Source organism: Nerophis ophidion, linkage group LG05 (assembly GCF_033978795.1).
Source record: "Nerophis ophidion isolate RoL-2023_Sa linkage group LG05, RoL_Noph_v1.0, whole genome shotgun sequence".
In the NCBI taxonomy this organism is placed as follows: domain Eukaryota; kingdom Metazoa; phylum Chordata; class Actinopteri; order Syngnathiformes; family Syngnathidae; genus Nerophis; species Nerophis ophidion.
Window position 1 is genome coordinate 1,884,241 of NC_084615.1, and position 20,822 is coordinate 1,905,062.

At 42.8% G+C, this 20,822-nt stretch overlaps 1 long non-coding RNA gene across 1 annotated transcript in view; it reads right to left on the reverse strand.

The window, feature by feature from the left end:
• Positions 1-20,822, reverse strand: part of LOC133552483 (uncharacterized) — a 179,384-nt gene that overhangs the window by 18,061 nt on the left and 140,501 nt on the right. Inside the window, exon 5 of the long non-coding RNA XR_009806720.1 lies at positions 3,851-4,003. This is a non-coding gene — a long non-coding RNA (uncharacterized LOC133552483). The remainder of the gene's footprint in view (positions 1-3,850; positions 4,004-20,822) is intronic.

Here is a 20,822-nt window from a genome sequence, read left to right on the forward strand (position 1 = left end):
TTGCGGCGAAGAGACGTGGCCGGCAGTCCAACAGCGAGGCAGGGCACACCGCAGCCCAGCCTAAGATGGCGGTGAGGAGGCGTGGCCGGCAGTCCGACAGCGAGGTAGGGCACACCGTAGCCCAGTCCAAGATGGCGGCGAGGAGGCGTGGCCGGCAGTCCGACAGCGAGGTAGGGCACACTGTAGCCCAGTTCAAGATGGCGGCGAGGAGGCGTGGCCGCCAGTCCGACAGCGAGGTAGGGCACACCGTAGCCCAGTCCAAGATGGCGGCGAAGAGATGTGGCCGGCAGTCCAACAGCGAGGCAGGGCACACCGCAGCCCAGCCTAAGATGGCGGCAAGGAGGCGTGGCCGGCAGTCCGACAGCGAGGCAGGGCTCACTGTAGCCCAGTCCAAGATGGCGGCAAGGAGGCGTGGCCGTCAGTCCGACAGCGAGGTAGGGCACACCGTAGCCCAGCTCAAGATGGCGGCGAGGAGGCGTGGCCGGCAGTCCGACAACGAGACAGGGCACACCTTAGCCCAGTTCACAATGGTGGCGAGGAGGCGTGGCCGGTAGTCCAACAGCGAGGCAGGGCACACCATAGCCCGGCCCAAGATGGCGGCGAGGAGGTGTGGACGGCGAGCAAGCGGCGAGGCGGGGCTCGCCTCGAGCGACGCCGCAGTCAAGATCTCATCCCATCCCAGCAACGACCACTTCGAACGGCTGCCTTCCGGCAGACGTTTCAGAACCATGCGAACCCGCACAAATAAACTCAAGAACAGTTTCTACCCCCGGGCCATAACAGCACTAAACGCAGCTGGAATGTAAAAAAATAAAATAAAATAAAAAATAAAAACTCCCTGCACCGGTCAATCAGGATCCAGGACTGTGCAATCAGTGGCTACACGCCAACTTGACAATTATTACCATATTTATTTACATATTTAATCCACAATAAAAAGCCTGCACAGGATAGGAGGTGTGAAATACTGACTCAGCATTACTCCTCTCTAGTCAGTTTTACTAGTCACTTTATACTTTTTATTGTCTCGTTTTTTTCCATTGCCTCTTAGAGTGGTCTTAGGACATATTGTGTATATTGTGTTGTTTCTCTATATTGTGTTGTTTCTTCTTTTTTTTAAATGCAAAGCACCTCAGCGAAGCAACCTAAATTTCGTTGGACCTGTACCTGCACATTCACACTGACAATAAAGATCATTCATTTATTAGAGATCAGGTGTGTGGATGGCGCAGCTAGTAACAATTGAGTGATCCTCTCACACTGTACAAAAGGGCGACAGCCGTGAACGTCAGCAGGAGAGGCGGAGAGACGAGAAGGAGCCAGAGGGAAGCTGACGCTGAGAGAGAGAGAGACTGAGAGCGTGAGAGAGAAGACGACGCCCGAAGCAGAAAGGCAACCAGAAGAGTGAGCGGCAGACGGAGCAGCTGAAAAGCAGTCTTTTATTGAAAAATAAAGAAGTCTAAACCTGCCGGCCGCTATGTCCTTCCTTGATGGTCCGTGGAACCCACACGACGGCTTGAGAAGTCTGTTACAGTGACTTTGTACGCATGCGTAGAAAATGCACACATCATAGTTGCTTTGTGTGCAAGTTCTTAAATTCAATTTTATCTGAACAATATCCGGGCAGTACGGTGGAACAGGGGTTAGTGCATGTGCCTCACAAAATGAAGGTCCTGAGTAGTCCTGGTCACAACACACACTTGTTGACAAACATATCCCACCAGGCTGCCGTTCTTCCAGGGCTTATCCAAAACCGTCGCTCAACATTGCACATTTCTTTCTCTTCAAATATTCGTGTGTGATTGCCACAAGTGTCTCGTAATGTACAACATGGGAGTCAAACTCTGGCCCGTAATTTCATTTGGCCCTTGAGGCAATATCAAATTAACATTAGAGCTGTAACACCACATTCACCACTAATACTCATACTCGTCAACCCTCCCGATTTTCCCGGGAGACTCCCGAAGTTCAGTGCCCCTCCCCGAATTTCTCCCGATTTCCACCCGGACAATAATATTGGGGGCGGGCCGTAAAAGCACTGCCTTTGGCGTTCTCTACATGTCGCCACGTCCGCTTTTCCTCCATACAAACAGCTTCACGGCCCACTCACATGATATATGCGCCTCATACACACACACAAGTGTATGCAAAGCATACTTGGTCAATAGCCATACAGGTCACACTGAGGGTGGCCGTATAAACAACTTTAACAATGTTACAAATATACGCCACACTGTGACTGCACAGCAAACAAGAATGACAAACACATTTCGGGAGAACATCCGCACCGTAACACAACATAAACACAACCGAACAAATACCCAGAACCCCTTGCATCACTAACTCTTCCGGGACGCTACAATATACACCCCCGCTACCACCAACCCCGCCCCAACTCAAACCCGCCGCAGAAGAGGCATTCAATTTGTATTTTTATTTTATTTGATATGCCATTGATATTTTTTACACTAACCACAAGGCCACTGAACAGTTTATTGTTATTATTATTGATTAATTGATACTTCCCTGGTAGGAGATCAAGGGGAGAAACCGTGGGTCTCACAATCACCCATTCACAGGAAGCCCCGCCCCCTGACGGAGGAAACGTGATCATTTTGGCCGCAGTGTGTTACAACATAACTGATAACCTATTTTTACGTCTGACAACTACTGCTAATGCATCAACCTTTATTTACAGAAGCTGATGGAAAGTCCACCATAATTGTTCTTGGCTTCATCACCAAAACAAGTGTGAGTGGATGCAAGGCGCCAACTAGTGGTGAATATCGGGGAAGGCAAGGTGACGTTACACACAACTCTTTTTACAACTTTGAATTGCTGCACGGACACACAACTCTGAGTGCCGCAAAAGTCAAGTGTAAAAAAAAAAAACAGCCAGTCAGGGTTCCTGCTTCGCACGATTCTGCTAACAGAAAGGCACATTTTTTGTACGCGCGCACAAGTCTTGGACACAGATTGCTTTTCACATACACGCCTCTGAATACGGACACACAACTCTTTAGCGGCAGAAATGTAGCAAATAGTCACATGTAAAAAGACAGCCAATTTAAAACACACACACACACACACACACACACACACACTGTTAGCAATGATTGGTTTGCAGTCATGGCTGATAAGCACTCCAGCAAATCAATAAAATCAACAAAGCTCACCTTTGTGTAGTCATGCACAGCATAAAAAGTTTGGTGGACAAAATGAGACGAAGAAGGAGTGGCATGAAACATGCCTTTCGGTGGCAGCGTCGGAGAAAGTTGTGCATTTCACCAAACTACGATGAGTTCAAGGATCGCTGAAATTAGTAGGACAAAACGGTGCTTGCCAAATACTCTCATCAGTGAAGCATGTTTGATACAAACAGGGGGATTTCTGACAATTAGGAAGGTTTGTGTCATGTTTGGAAAATATATTTTTTCCATTTTCACAGATCTCTGAAAGAGGTACAGGCAGCCACTAGGGCGGCGCTAACGAACCGCATGCGCCTGCAGAGCCCCGCCTTAACCACGCCCAACATGTCAATGTCTCCACCCACAATAAAGACCATAGCTTGGACTTAATTATCAGCGACTCCCTCAAAGTCACTAAGCCCCCACTGGTTTGTGTATCTGACCATCAAGCAGTTAGCAAGAAAGTCCCCCTAAGCAAAAGCAAAATGCACAATAACATTTAGGAACCTGAATAACATTGATTCCCCGTCTTTCAGTCATCATCTCCAGCTTCGTCTCCCACCTCCATCCTCAGTCTCGAACCGTGTGGATTTTTACAATAACAGTCTATCCTCCATCCTGGACTTTAATGCAGCATTGAAAAAAGTGATAGTCTCCCTCACCTGGTCTGCCCTATGGTACACAGAGGAGCTGAAGTTATCAAAGCGGTCAGGCTGTGTCCTGGATCTGGTCTGACTGTGCATAAGTTGACCCAACGGGAACATCAAAGGTCTTAGGCCAGGGGTGTCCAAACTTTTTCCACTGAGGGTTGCACACTGAAAAATCAAAGCAGGCGGGGAACAAGTTGATATTTTTTGAATTTCAAAACCAATACAATATACACTTTTTTTTTTTTAATTGTTGGGGCTCCCTCAAGTTAGGTCTTAGGGGACCCCGAAGGGTTTCAGTCTTAATTAAACAAGGTTTAAAATAAGTCATATATTATTTTTTTCATGAAACCCTTAAATCGCTAATTCTACTTAATTATTTTTTTTTACTTTTTACGAGTTTTTTGTCGAAACCCTATTTTTTGGAGGCAAAATACGAAATATACAATATTTTTCCCCAAAAGATTTTCAAAGTGAAATATTTCATGTGATGTAATTGGATCCCTAAATAGATCAATAAGTCATAGCCAAATTGATTGGAATCTTTATATTTTTAATTTTTTATTTTAATCAAAGACAGTTATTAAATTCCACTAAAATCCAAAAGTGCCACACTCATAAAAAGGTCATCCTTTTTTTTATTTTTCATTCAACACTTAAATCTCGATATCAGCTTCACATAATATATTGTAATTGATTTAGTATATTTGTAATAACAATCAATAGGATAATTAGTATTAGTATATAACTAGTATGGGAAAAAAAAATTTAATTTGATATTTTTCATGTTTTTGTTGTTGTATTTATGTCCTTTTGATCTTTAAATCAATCAATAATTCATAGCAACATTGATTTGTATTCATTATTATTTTTTGATAAATTATTTTAAAAATTGTGTTATTAGAGAGAGCATGAGGAGGTTCAGGTGGGCGGGGTTGGGGCGTAGGGGGTAGCGGGGGTGTATATTGTAGCGTCTCGGAAGAGTTAGTGCTGCAAGGGGTTCTGGGTATTTCTTCTGTTGTGTTTATGTTGTGTTACAGTGCGGATGTTGTCCCGAAATGTGTTGGTCATTCTTGTTTGGTGTAGGTTCACAGTGTGGCACATGTTTGTAACAGTGTTAAAGTTGTTTATTCAGCCACCGTGTATGGCTGTTGACCAAGTATGCCTTGCATTCACTTGTGTGTGTGAAAAGGTGTAGATGTTATGTGATTGGGCCGACACGCAAAGGCAGTGCCTTTAAGGTTTATTGGCGCTCTGTACTTCTCCCTACGTCCGTGTACCACTCCGTACAGCGGCGTTTTAACAAGTCATACATTTTACTCTTTGAAACTTATAACGATAATTTCCGATAATACCTTATAAAGAATTAATCGGCCGATAATATCGGCGGTCCGATATTATCGGACATCTCTACTTGCATATTTGCCAACCCTCCCGGATTTTCCGGGAGACTCCCGAAATTCAACGCTTCTCCCGAAAACCTCCCGGGACAAATTTTCTCCCGAAATTCAGGCGGAGCTGGAGGCCACGCGCCCTTCAGCTCCGTGCGGACCCGAGTGACGTGTTGACAGCCTGTTTTCACATCCGCTTTTCCACAATATAAACAGAGTGCCTGCAATGACGTTATAACTGTAGAATGATAAAGGGCGAGTTCTTGGTTTCTTATGTGGGTTTATTGTTAGGCAGTCTCATTAACGTCCTCCCAGCGTGGCAACAACACACAACAACAGCGGTCACGTTTTCGTCTACCTTAAAGCAGTTTGTCCGCCGTAAACAGCAATGTTGCGACACTCTTAAACAGGACAATACTGCCATCTACTGTACATGCATATGTGACAATAACATCTACGGCTTTTAGAGCAGTGGTTCTCAACCTTATTTCAGAGATGTACCCCCTGCGAACATTTTTTATAATTCAAGTACACCCTAATCAGAGCAAAGCATTTTTGGTTGGAAAAAAAGAGATAAAGAAGTAAAATACAGCACTATGTCATCAGTTTCTGATTTATTAAATTGTATTACAGTGCAAAATATTGCTCATTTGTAGTGGTCTTTCTTCAACTATTTGGGAAAAAAAGATATAAAAATAACTAAAAGCTTGTTGAAAAATAAACAAGTGATTCAATTATAAATAAAGATTTCTACACATACTGCGATAAGGTGGCGACTTGTCCAGGGTGTACACTGCCCTGCGCCGAATTGTAGCTGAGATAAGCTCCAGCGCCCCCCCCCCCCCACGCCTCCAACAACGTCCCACCCCTAACAACGCCCCTCGCCCAACCCCCTACCACGCCCCCCACCTCCCTAAATCGCAGGTGTCAAGGTTGGCAAGTATGTCTATTAGAGATGCGCCGTTTGCGGTCTCATCCGTGGAGTCCGCGGATGAGACCGCGGGTCGGGCGGTTGACATGACGAAAAATTTGATTTTAATTAGATTCGGGCGGGTGGCGGTTGAACCATCCGGAAATATTGTAAATACATGGTTCTGTGATCTGTATCCTTTGCCATTTAAAGTGCTATTTGAGACCCGTGTCACAAAGCGAAGAAGACAATAGGAGACAATATTATTCTCCTGAATGACTGCCGGTAGTCACCCAGATAATAAGTATTAGGGCGTGCTATGAAGCCATTGTCTTTGTTGCCTTCTACAACATGTACGATCTGCTTGTCAGTCCAGCAACATGTTGTGTGTGGCTTCTGCAGACACACGCACACGACTGCAAGGCATTCTGGGTGACACAGAGTACACTAATGGTTGTGATAGAAACCATTTTAACACTCTTAGTAATATGCGCCACGCTGTGAAGCCACACCAATTAAGAACGACAAACACATTTCGGGAGAACATCCTCCCAGTAACACAACATAAATGCAACACAAAAAATACCCATAATCCTTTGTATTCAGACACTTCCTGACTATTTTATACACCACGCTATCAGCAAACACCCCCGCCCCGTGTGTCGTTAAGGAGTGCGGGGTTGGGGGCGCGGGGGTGTAAAATATATTCAGGGAATGTCACGGATACAAAGGATTCTGGGTATTTGTTGTGTTGCGTTTATGTTGTGTTACTGTGAGGATGTTCTCCCGAAATGTGTTTGTCAATTTGTTGGGTGTGGCTACAAAGCGTGGCGCATATTAGTAAGCGTTAAAGTTGTTTATATCACAACCATCAGTGTACTCTGTCACCCAGTATGCCTTTCAATCTTGAACGTGTAATTGCGGAAGCTGCACACAACATGTTGCCGGACCAACAATCATTTTGTACATGTTGTTGAAGGTGTCAAAGGCAATGGCTTCACAGCACGCCCATATTCTTGTCATCAGGATGAACGCTATTGGATTGTCGCTGGAACATTAGTGGCTCCAATTATCATCATTACTCTGTGAAACAGGTTTAAATAGCATTGTGAGTAGTAAAGGCGGACAAACTCTGATGTATTTCAGCGGGCGGGTACGGTCCTGATAAAATGTTGGTTCGGGTGGATGACGACTTTGGTGATGCGGATGCGGATGATATAATTGCCTATCCGCGCATCTCTAATGTCTATCCATCCATCCATCCATCCATTTTCTACCGCTTATTCCCTTTTGGGCGCCTATCTCAGCTACAATCGGGCGGAAGGCGGCGTACACCCTGGAAAAGTCGCCACCTCATCGCAAGGCCAACACAGACAGACAACATTCACACACTAGGGACCATTTAGTGTTGCCAATCAACCTATCGGCTCCAAAAAGGTCGAAAAACACCGTCCTACTGTAGGTGAACTACAATATGTAGATCCATGCCTGACCGATCTTAGGATCTGCATTTACAAAGCTGTAAGTGTTTTGAACAATCAGGAGCTGCCGTACGATACATTTCACGCGTCGTGAGGGTCCATCAGCTCTTGGATGAAAAGCGGCATGATGAAGTGTTTGTTGCACTCCGTCAGCCCAAACATGCTGCTGAGACCATATTGATTCAGCAATGACATTCCCATCCACGCATCTCCGCAGGGTGCCCCACCCTAACGCGATCCAGATGAGCTCCATCATGTCATACTTGGAGAGGAACCAGTGTGACATGACAGGAGTGGGTGGGAATTTCTATACTTCTGATAAAAGTGGGGAGAGTAGGAAAAACATTTCTAAGGGGACACGGTGTTAAAAAAAAAGGCATGAGGCCTTTTTCCACAGCTGTTTTGCACATTGGCCCGAGTGGAGCAGCGCGGCGGCTTAATGGAGTGATAGGCAGAATGGAGACCTGCTCCGCCGAGAGCCATTTTATGCTTCTTGGGGTGTTGAAGAAGTGCTTTAGCAGGACCGCACACACACTGTTTGCAGGTCATTTCTCACACAAACACAGACTCTGCCGAAGCTCATAAAGTCACAACGTTGCCTTCAGCGCTGAATAACAATCAGTCTGCTTTTAGTTCCACCGTTAGTCCAAAAGTCTGGACCGGCTGTGCATTTCACACCAGCGGGAGCTTATTTCTCAGAAAATAACTGTTGATTGTGTCCAACGATGACAATGATGAGAACACTAAAAAGTTGTATATAGCTGACGGGAACTACTAACGTCCCCCGCCAAAGAAGTTATGGCTTTTATCGTCGTTTGTTTGTAATCTTTCCAAAGCACAAACGAGGCAACATGTGTGGCGTTGTCTCTTTCTCCACAAGTTTTCTCTCACACTCTAAATCTATCGGAAAAAAATACTGTATATAATAATGTGAAACTATACTAACTATGTCAGGGTGCCAAGCTTAAGTAGGATGTACTAAGACTGGGATATACTTCTTAAAATTAGGCACAGGTAAATGAGACTTGCTGAAATGAAATTGAACTTATTTCGGGCATTCTGGAAAAAATTGGAAAATTCCTCAACATAAGCAAATAGTCTACCATTACTGTATGTTTCCGACTATAAGGCGCACTTAAAATCCTTTTATCTTCCCAAAACTCAAATAGTCTACCATTACTGTATTTTCCCCAGTATAAAGGCGCACTTAAAATCCTTTCATCTTCTCAAAACTCGACAGTGCGCCTTATAGCCCGGGGCGCTAAATGTACGGAATAATTCTGGTTGTGCTTACCGACCTCGAAGCAATTTTAAAGAGTCAAATTATTATTTTTTTCTAAATTGAAAAAACTTTGTTGTGGTCTAAATAACATGTAATGGTGGTTCTTTGGTCAAAATGTTGCACAAGTTATGTTTTACAGATCATAGTCAAATATGAAATGCAGCCCTTTGAGACACTAGTGATTTAGGGCTATATAAATAATCATTGATTGATTGATAAGTATCTTATTTACGTGGCTCACCTTCAACTGGTTCTTCTCCCTGTCGTCTTTGTTGTAGCGGTGTAGCGTGCAAGGATGGGAGTGGAAAAAGTGTCAAAAGATGGAGCTAACTGTTTTAATGACATTCAGACTTTACTTCAATCAATAACGGAGCAGCATCTCCTCATCCGGAAACAACAACACTGGAAATGTGTCCCGTGAAAAAACGTCCAAGCAGAACTCTCTAATAACTAAAGTTCCTGGGGTGAATAATGTAAAGTCACTACACCGATATGTTTTAGTGCTTTCATGGCGAGTTTACTGACTGATATAAGTAAGAACTTTACACTACTTTATATTAGAAATGGGAACAAAAGGAAACTATTGAGGGGAGCGTGGCCTGTGGGCCTGCAACGAAGCAGGTGCGTAGATGGCCCACCCGGGCCTGGTTATCTAATCAGCCGGAAGGAGAAAGGTGTTGGAGCTGTAGTAAGAGCGAGAGCGAGCCTGAGACGGACACAAAAACAATTGCTGGAAAGCAAGAGACAGACTTTATTGAAAAATAAAACAGTATTGTGAACCGGAACCGGGCTGTCATGTCAGTGCTTGGTGGTCCGAAGAAACCCCTGGAGGGCAACTTCCACAGCAACATAACAAGAAAATAGAGAAAAAGACTAAGCTTATCAACTACGGAGTCAACACGGACTACAAAGGCAATGCGCGCAATTTTTCAGGATTTATGCAGATCCCAAATATGGATCAGCAGTTACCAGAAGGTAAGAAAAGCTTATTTTGCATAATATTGCGGAACAAGATGATGTTTTACCTTATACACACACACCATAACAATACTGGTATGTTGAAGCACAGTACAATACATCAAGCGGTGCGGCTTCATAGCTTACTTAAGTCGTACTAAAACATTTTAATAGATTTTTGAGCGCTGTGTGTAATGTTCTATATTTTCAATGGAACATATGAAATGTTGATGTTGTTTACTTGAGTCATATTCCCATCATAGTGCAGCCTACACTTATCTCTTATGTTTGACTGCCTTCTACTGGTCACACTTATTATACCATGTACTAAATAAAATTGCTTTGAGGTCGGTAAGCAAAAACAGAATTATTCCGTACATTAGGCGCACCGGGTTATAAGGCACACTGTCGAGATTTGAGGGGAAAAAAAGGATTTTAAGTGCTCCTTATAGTCCGGGAAATAGAGTACCGTATTTCCTTGAATTGCAGCCGGGGTGCTAATTAATTTAAAACCTCTTCCTACTCCGGCACTTACCAAAGGCATGCGGTAAATTTAGGCCTGCACTTATGAATTTGAGTGTGATGTAAGAATACATCATGAAAAGCATATTTAATTAAAATTTAAAAAAAGACGTTATTATGGTCTTAACTTTACTTATAAATGAAGTCCATGCGCAGCTCCTTCTGATCAAAAGAATCCATAACTTGTTTATAGAAGTCTTACTTATCTTTCTTCAGTAGTAAAAGTCTCTCTGTCTGGATGGAGATCTTCCTTTATTACATCCTGCTTCGATTGAAAGTCCAGTTTAGAAAACTGTTTTATTTTAGATATGTAATCCTCCATGTTAAAAGTGCAAGCGAGAGGAAAAAATAAACTCTTGCTGCTTGTTGTCACTTCTTCTGCAGCCGAGTAGTCGCAAGAAGGATCACTAGCGCCCTCTACCACCAGGAGCCAGGAGTCATTTAATGACTCGTATTTGACACACGCAGCTACGGTATATTAATAAAACATAGCTGCTTACTGTTCTTTTTAGCATATTCAATAGCTTGGACCTTAAATTCTCCTGAATAGCTCTTAATCTTCTTCCCTTTATGCAATTTCAAATTATTGAAACCAGCCTCCTCCATTTTGAAAATGATGACAGGTGAAGTGTCACTCGTGACGTGACGTGTTTGACCCGGCGGAAATTCTAGACATGCGCTAATAAAAATAATATTTTGCGAAAAGAGTTTGACCCAGCGTTAATCCAGAGCCGGCAGTAATATTAAGCATGCGCTAATTATTTTGCCAAACGAGTAATTCTAGGCAGGCGCATACTATATACCCGGCGAAATTTCAAGGAAATAGGGTATTTTTATTTCACAGTTATGGTCCTAGCTTGGTCACAGCATCATTCAATGACAAATATTTCAAATGTTATATTTGCAGGCCCGGTCCAGCCAGTTCCCACAGTTGGAGCAGTTAGCGTGCAAGAAAAGTAATTACGCAGACGTTTACATCAAAGTTCATTTGGATGTGTGCGCTTCACATGTCCCGGCCGCCTTAGTCATCCTACATGAGAGCCATGAGGAATGTTTCTGCAGTTTGCTGCGCAACACAGGAATGAATGTTTCCCTACCCCGCGGCTAAGCCTTATTTCAGTGCGCACACGCTGATTACTGTGCATCTACTCTCGGCCGCCAAACACATGACCAAAACACAATCAACTGATGTCAGATGTGGGGTTTTTTTTTTCATGTGAGCAAGCTGAGATGATGTCAATTTGCAGCAAAGGTGCAGGACGGACGAATGAGGGGAGCCCGTAAGATGAAAAGCTTAATCGACATCAAAGGGAGGCACCTGGTACTGGCCCCCGAGGGACCCACAACATGTTTGACATGTACTCCGACACTTTTGGGAGCTTCCTGCGCTCCATGAATACATTTGTAAGTCTTTCCATGTCCCTCGAATGCAGTCCAACCTGGTTTCATTTTCTCAAAGCTTTTCATCCCTCCAGAGTCTACTCTAAAAATAAAAGTGTCACCTGCTAAACCCAAACTATTTATACAAAACACAAAACCAGTTAAGTTGGCACATTGTGTAAATTGTAAATAAAAACAGAATACAATGATTTGCAAATCCTTTTCAACCTATATTCAATCAGACTGCAAAGACAAGATACATAACGTTCGAACTGGTACACTTTGTTATTTTTTGCAAATACTAACTCATTTAGAATTTGATGCCTGCAACATCTTTCAAAAAAGCTGGCACAAGTGGCAAAAAAGACTGAGAAAGTTGAGGAATGCTCATCAAACACTTATTTGGAACATCCCACAGGTGAACAGGCTAATTGGGAACAGGTGGGTGCCATGATTGGGTATAAATTGAAATTGAAATGCTCAGTCACTCACAAACAAGGATGGGGCGAGGGTCACCACTTTGTCAAGAAATGCATGAGCTAACAGTCAAACAGTTTAAGAATAACATTTCTCAACGAGCTATTTAGGAATTTATGGATTTCACCATCTACCGACCGTAATATCATCAAAAGGTTCAGAGAATCTTGAGAAATAAAAGCACGTAAGTGTGACCTTGGATCCCTCAGGCGGTACTGCATCAAAAAACCGACATCAGTGTGTAAAGGATATCATCACAAGGGCTCAGGAACACTTCAGAAAACCAATGTCAGTGACTACAGTTCGTGCAAGTTATGTGTTTATATATATATTATATATATATATATATATATATACATACTCATCCACAACAGTACACCAGGGCAAAAAAAGAACAATTCAACATTTGACGTTACTATGGGGAGTTTTGACGGAGCAGAAACGTGCAAACTCATTGGGAATTTCCTCCTCTCCCAGCTTGCTAGCCTCAACCTGAACCTTGGTATTTACCGTGATGATGGACTGGCAGTGTGCCGCCCTCGCCAAGGAGCAGCGAGAATACCAAGAAGCGCATATGCCAAATCTTCAAAGAGAACGGCCTACGGATCACGATTGAAGCCAACAAGCAAACCGTCAACTTCCTCGACGTCACTTTCAACCTGAGAAATAACAGCTACCAACCATTCACGAAACCCAACACAACACTCCAATACGTGCACCACGACAGCAACCACCCACCCACTACCACCAAAAGAATACCTACCGGAATTAATAAAAGGCTATCGATGCTGTCATCTAGCAAAGCTGAATTCGACCAAGCAACCCCCCCGTACCAGAAAGCACTTGATGAAAGCGGATACAACTTCACCCTCACCTATGAACCCACGCCAGGAAACCAACCAAAAAAGAGCAGAAAACGAAACAACATAATCTGGTACAACCCCCCATTCAGCAAAAACGTCTCAACCAATATCGGCCACAAGTTCCTCACTCTGATCGACAAACACTTCCCCAAAGGCAACACCCTAAGAAAAATATTCAACAAGAACAACATTAAATTGAGCTACAGCTGTATGAATAACATGCAACAAATCATTTCGAACCACAACAAAGCAATTGCAAAAGGACTGCCTGCCCCCAGACTAAACGACTCTGAAACCAATAAGGAATGTAACTGCCGCAAGAAACCTGATTGCCCTCTCAATGGGGGGTGCTTACAAACATCAGTCGTTTACCAAGCAAAGGTAACACGCAAGGACATTACCATATCCGACACGTACATAGGATAAACCGAAGGAGCGTTTAAAGCCAGATGGAATAATCACAAGGCCTCCTTTAGAAACCAGACCTTGCGGAATTCTACAGAACTCAGCAAGCACATTTGGAACCTCAAAGACAATAATGTTGAATATTCAATAACATGGCAAATTCTTGCATCCAGCACACCTTACAACAGTGGTAATAAAAGATGCAACCTATGCTTAAAAGAGAAACTGTTTATTATATATCATCCAGACCTGTCATCCCTCAACAAGCGCAGTGAAAAAATATCAACATGCCGTCACAGATGGAAACACCTCCTAGGTAACACATTAGAAATTCACCACACCCTACGCCTGCCTGTACCCACCCACTCTCTGCCCTATATAAACCATTGTATGTGAATGCTTCCATTAAAATCTCCTGATGATTGAGGGAACCCCTCATGAAACACTTCTGTAGAGATGAAGTAGTCTTGTGATTTTTCCCACACATACATATACATACATATATACATACATATATATATATATACATATATATATATATATATACATACATATATATATATATATATATATATATATATATATATATATATATATATATATATATATACACACACACACACACACACACTGGCCCCCAGACACATGTTTTTCTCTAAATTTAGCCCACCCCAGAGTCAAAATAATTGCCCAGGCCTGACCTACAGCATTATAGCACTTTCTATTTCTCAATTGATGGACCAGCCAGGACACAGAAAACATGTTTTTTGGTTAGCAACAACAATGGAAAAAACACAGCTGTTCAACATCAACGTGTTGAAAGGGGGACAGATCTATCTGAAAAAAAGACACCCCACATCTAAGCTGTAGTCAGTGTACAGTTTATTGCAGTAGAGATTGACTCTCTACTGAAAAGTACTCCCATTTAGCCAGTATAGTTTAAATAAAGTGGTAGTGCCTGCTCCCAGTGCCACCTACATTGGTTTAAATGCAACTTAGATATTGGGTTTCACTATGTAAAGCGCTTTGAGTCACTAGAGAAAAGCGCTATGTAAATATAATTCACACTACACTTCACTACCGGAGATGTGTTCATCGAGTTTATTATTACTGTTAAGGATATTTTCTTGACACTAAGAAACATCACCAAAGATGCTATAATGTCGTCATCCATGTCGAATAAAGCGCTTGGCTTTCCTGCACAACGACAACTAAGCTTTTAGTTTCTGTTACGAAAATCGAGAAAGAAGATTCGGTGGATTGGAACAACTATCACAACATTTATTGTGTAACATTTATTCTCAAAGGCGATTAATATAGTAGAAAATAAACTTGATTGCATCACAGGATGCTTCTCCATCCATCCATTTCTACCGCTTATTCCCTTCGGAGTCGCAGGGGGCGCTGGAGCCTATCTTAGCTACAATCGGGCGGAAGGTGGGGTACGCCCTGGACAAGTCGCCACCTCATCGCAGGGCCAACACGGATAGATATCGCAAACATATCAAATGTTCAAACAAACTTTTTACAAAGTGATCGCTGCAGACACAACCGGTTTGCTCATATTCCACAGAATGATGAAAGTAATATTTTTAAGAGCCATTTCCCTCCACACTAGGGGTGTAACGCTAAGTGTATTTGGATTGAATGTTACAGTACGGGGGTTTCGGTTAGGTACGGGGTAATAATGAGTCGTATATTGGAATATGGGATCCATTATTTAAATTTGTTTCAACAATTAAATTAACCAAAAATATGACTTATTTTCTCTTTGAGAAAACATTGGACACAGTGTGTTGTCCAGCTTATGAGATGCCATGCAAGTGTAAGCCACTGTGACACTATTGTTCTTTTTCCTTTTTTAAAAAAAAAATTAATGTCTATAATGATAATGTCAACGAGGGATTTTTAATCACTGCTATGTTGAAATCGTTACTACTATTGATACTGTTGTTGATTTTTGTTTCACAACTTTTAGATTGTGTCCTCTCAATTGCTCTGTTTATTGTCATTCTGAATGTTGCTGCCTCGGGTTTGGTTTTGGAATTGGATTGCATTATTATGGTATTGTAGTGTATTGTTTTGTTGGATTGATTAATAAATTCCTAAAAAATAATTAAAAAAAAAAAAAACGCTTCTAAATGCTTGATGTTTTGTCTGCAAAACAAAACATTAGCACTGCTGTACAGTCAACATATTGTTATTAATATTAAAACCTCAAAAATTAACATTATTGATGTTGCAAAGACAGAATACAGCTACACTGTCCATCCATCCATCCATTTCCTACCGCTTATTCCCTTCGGGGTCGCTAGAGCCTATCTCAGCTGCATTCGGGCAGAAGGCGGAGTATACCCTGGACAAGTCGTCCCCTCATCACAGGGCCAACACAGATAGACAGACAACATTCACACACTAGGGCCAATTTAGTGTTGCCAATCAACCTATCCCCAGGTGCATGTCTTTGGAGGTGGGAGGAAGCCGGAGTACCCGGAGGGAACCCACGCAGTCACGGGAAGGACATGCAAACTCCACACAGAAAGATCCCGAGCGAAGTATCGAACCCAGGACCTTCGTATAGTGAGGCAGACGCACTAACCCCTCTTCCACTGTGCTGCCCGCTACACTATCCATCATCATCAAATCCATCCATTTTCTACCGCTTGTCCCTTTTGGGGTCGCTGGAGCCTATCTCAAATGCATTCGGGCGGAAGGCGGTGTACACCCTGGACAAGTCGCCAACTCAGACCACATTCACACTCACACACTATTGAAATATATATTCTTGTGTTATGTTAGAACAACGGTTGTCAAACTTTTTCAACAATGCCACCACAAAACTTGGCTGGACAAGAACCACCATAATGGCACGATTAAAATACAGTAGCATAGTAGGCCAGAGTATTCATTAAAATCAAGCAAAGGTTTTATTTAACAAATATATTTAATATGTTGGCCAACACACTGTATAAACATCCTTACAGTATGCAATACATATTTAGACTAGATGGAAACCACGTACCCGTACCACAGACTGAGAGGAAATGTTTGACGTTACAATCCCTGCAAGATCTTTCAAGGTCAATTAATGCCCTGGACAACAAACAGCCTTTTACAATATATGACTACAACTAACAGTTCATAAAGTACTGAGTCAAAGCAAAATATTATATTTAGCTCAGAAGATTCCTCAATTGACCTTGGGGGCCACTGGATGCAGAAACTGGATGAGGCTGGGCCGCAAGAAAAGTTGTCTTAAAATAATCTAACATGCAGTTTTTAATGAATTCACCTTCTTTGAATGGCTTTCCCGCCCTAGCAACATACTTGCCGACTCTCGCGATTTCCCGGGGAAACACCCATTTATCAGTGCCCCTCCCCATTATCTCCCGGGGCAATCATTCTCCCAGCTTTCACCCGGACAACAATAGTAAGGGCGTGTCGTTATGGCACAGCCTTTGGTGTTCTCTAAGAACTACCGTCTCGTCCGTTTTTCCGCCATACAAACAGTGTGCAGACCCAGTCACATTTGGTATGAGGTTTCTGCAGACCCAGGGAAGTGACTGCAAGACATACTTATTCTACAGCCATACAGGTCACACTGAGGGTGGCCGTAAAAACAACTATCACTGCTACAAATATGCGCCACACTGTGAACCCACACCAAACAAGATTGACAAACACATTTTGGGAGGAAATCCAAAACACTTCACGGTGGCAGAGGGGTTAGTTCGTCTGCCTCACGATACAAAGGTCCTGCAGTCCTGGGTTCAAATCCAGGCTCGGGATCTTTCTGTGTGGAGTTTGCATGTTCTCCCCGTGAATGCGTGGGTTCCCTCCGGGTACTCCGGCTTTCTCCCACTTCCAAAGACATGCACCTGGGGATAGGTTGATTGGCAACACTAAATTGGTCCTAGTGTGTGAATGTGAGTGTGAATGTTGTCTGTCTGTCTGTGTTGGCCCTGCGATGAGGTGGCGACTTGTCCAGGGTGTACCCTGCCTCCCGCCCGATTGTAGCTGAGATAGGCGCCAGCGCCCCCCGCGACCCCGAAAGGGAATAAGCGGTAGAAAATGGATGGATGGAACATAAACACAACAGAACAAATACCCAGAATTCAATGCAGCCCTAACTCTTTCGGGCTACAATAGAGGGCGGGGTTGGGGAGGAGGGGGTGTATATTGTAGCCCGGAAGAGTTAGGGCTGCATGGGATTCTGGATATTTGTTCTGTTGAGTTACGATGCGGATGTTCTCCCAAAATGTGTTTGTCATTCTTATTCGGTGTGGGTTCTTCCGAGGATGTCGTAGTCGTAATGGTTTGTACAGTCCTTTGAGACATTTGTGATTTAGGGCTATATAAATAAACATTGATTGATTGATTGATTCACAGTGTGGCACATATTTGTAACAGTGTTAAAAAAATTGTTTATACAGCCACCCTCAGTGTGACCTGTATGGCTGTTGATCAAATATGTCTTGCAGTCACTTACTGCGTCTATCTATGCTAACTACAACATGTACCTGGGCTGGCACGCTGTCTGTACAGGTTGAAGAGGACGCTTTTAAGGCAGTGCTTCCACAGTGTCCTCTTAAAGGGGAACATTATCAGCAGACCTATGTAAGCGTCAATATATACCTTGATGGTGCAGAAAAAAGACCATATATTTTTTCAACCGATTTCTGAACTCTAAATGGGTGAATTTTGGCGAATTAAACGCCTTTCTGTTTATCGCTCATGTGGTGATGACGTCAGAACGTGACGTCTCCGAGGTAACACACCCGCCATTTTCATTTTCAACACATTACAAACACCGGGTCTCAGCTCTGTTATTTTCAGTTTTTTCGACAATTTTTTGGAACTTTAGAGACATCATGCCTGGTGGGTGTGTTGTCGGAGGGTGTAACAACACTAACAGGGATTCAAGTTGCACCACTGGCCCCAAGATGCCAAAGTGTCAGCCGCCAGACCCCCATTGAATGTACCAAAGTGTCTCCACATTTTACCGGCGATGACAGACATGGCACAGAGATGTATGGATAACCTGCAGATGCATTTGCAACGATAAAGTCAACGAAATCACAAAGGTGAGTTTTGTTGATATAGACTGCCAGCTAATCGATGCTAACATGCTATTTACCGGCGGTGCTAAAGCAGACATGGCACAGAGATGTATGGATAACCTGTAGATGCATTTGCAACTATATTACGTTTCCTTCCACCCACATTTAATGCGAAACAAACACTTACCAATCGACGGATTTAAGTTGCTCCAGTGTCAAGAAATGCGAAAGTTCTGATCGTTTGGTCCGCACATTTTACCGGCGATGCTAACGCAGCTATTCGGCCATGCTATGGCTATGAATAGCGTCAATAGCTATTCGCTCAATAGCTTCAATTTTTTCTTCAATATTTTCATACTCCAACCATTCGTTTCAATACATGCGTAATCTGTTGAATCGCTTAAACCGCTGAAATCCGAGTCTGAATCCGAGCTAATGTCGCTATATCTTGCAGTGGTATCTGCCATTGTTTGTTTACATTGGCAGCACTGTGTGACGTCACAGGGCCGCATGTTTGAGACCCCTGCTTTACAGCGTATCTCCAGTCCACACTGACCAGTAAAAAGCTGAGTGGAAAGTCAAGACAGTCATTGTTGTGCGTGCAGTCGGACATCAGGATGGGAGAGACAAATGCTCACAAGTGTTCTGAGAAATGAATCCATGGAAAAGACACATAATCCACATTAAAAAAAAGGGGGTGGGCTTGGCGACGCCGTTTATGACACATGTGGGCGCTAGAGTTATACATTCTCTAATATCATCAACATGCATCCTGGAAGTGTAAACGTTACAGCTCCAATGGAATCGCCCACTCTAAACAGGAAAGTGTCATGTTCGTGTCACTGTTTCCCTTCTTGATGTTGGCTCACAGCAAGCCTGATTATTAATATAATATTAAGTAACTTCAAAATTGATAGTGCATGATGTGCAATACATTATTATTGTAGAAAAATGATTTGCAAATGCAAATCTCAATCTGTGCGTGCGTAATCCAACTCAGGTGTCTGTGTATTAATGTGTGTGTCTGAGTCTCAGTGTACAGTGCAGGCCACACCTTCTTATTCAATCTGTCTTTTTTATTTTCATGACGACCGTATTTCCTTGAATTGCCGCCGGGTATATAGTATGCGCCTGCTTAGAATTACTGCCGGGTCAAACTCGTTTCGCAAAAATAATTAGCGCATGCTTAGCATTACCGCCGGCTGAGGATTAACGCCGGGTCTAACTCGTTTTGCAAAATATTATTTTTATTAGCGCGTGTCTAAAATTTCCACCGGGTCAAACTCATTTTGCAAAATAATAAGTATATGCCTGGAATTTCCGGCGGGTCAAACTCGTCACGTCACGAGTGACACTTCACCTGTCATCATTTTGAAAATGAAGGAGGCAGAATTAAATAATTTGAAATCGCATAAAGTGAAGAAGATTAAGATCTATTCAGTAGGATTTTAGGTCCAAGCTATTGAATATGCTAAAAAGAACAGTAAGCAGCTATGTTTTATTAATATACCGTAGCTGCATGTGTCAAATAGGAGTCATTAAATGACTCCCGCCTCCTGGTGGTAGAGGGCGCTAGTGATCCTTCTTGCGACTACTCTGCTGCAGAAGAAGTGACAACAAGCAGCAAGAGTGAGCAGCCATCCTTTATTTTTTCCTCTCGCTTGCACTTTTAACATGGAGGATTACATATCTAAAATAAAACAGTTTTATAAACTGGACTTTCAGTCGAAGCAGGAGGTGTTAAAGGAAGATCTCCATCGAGACAGAGAGACTTTTAAAACTGAAGAAAGATAAGGAAGACTTCTATAAATAAGTTATCGATGCTTTTGATCAGAAGGAGCTGCGCATGGACTTCATTTATAAGTAAAGGTAAGACAATAATAAAGTTTTTTTTAATGAAATGTAGTTTTCAGGATGGTATCCTTACATCACACTCAAATTTTTAAGTGCATGCCTAAATTTAGCGCATGCCTTTGGTAAGCGCCGGAGTGAGAAGAGGTTTTCAATTAATCAGCGCCCCGGCTGCAATTCAAGAAAATACGGTATTTACATTGTCGATTGTCACTAAAGGCATCAAAACTATGAATGATGACATTTGCAAGCACCTGACGTTCTCTCGAAGAGCTTTAAGAGCTAGTCACCTGAAATGGTTTTCACTTCTCAGGTGTGCCATATTAGGGTTGATTAGTGGAATTTCTTGCTTTATCAATGGGGTTGGGACCATCAGCTGTGTTGTGAATGAGGTGTGTCCAAACTTTT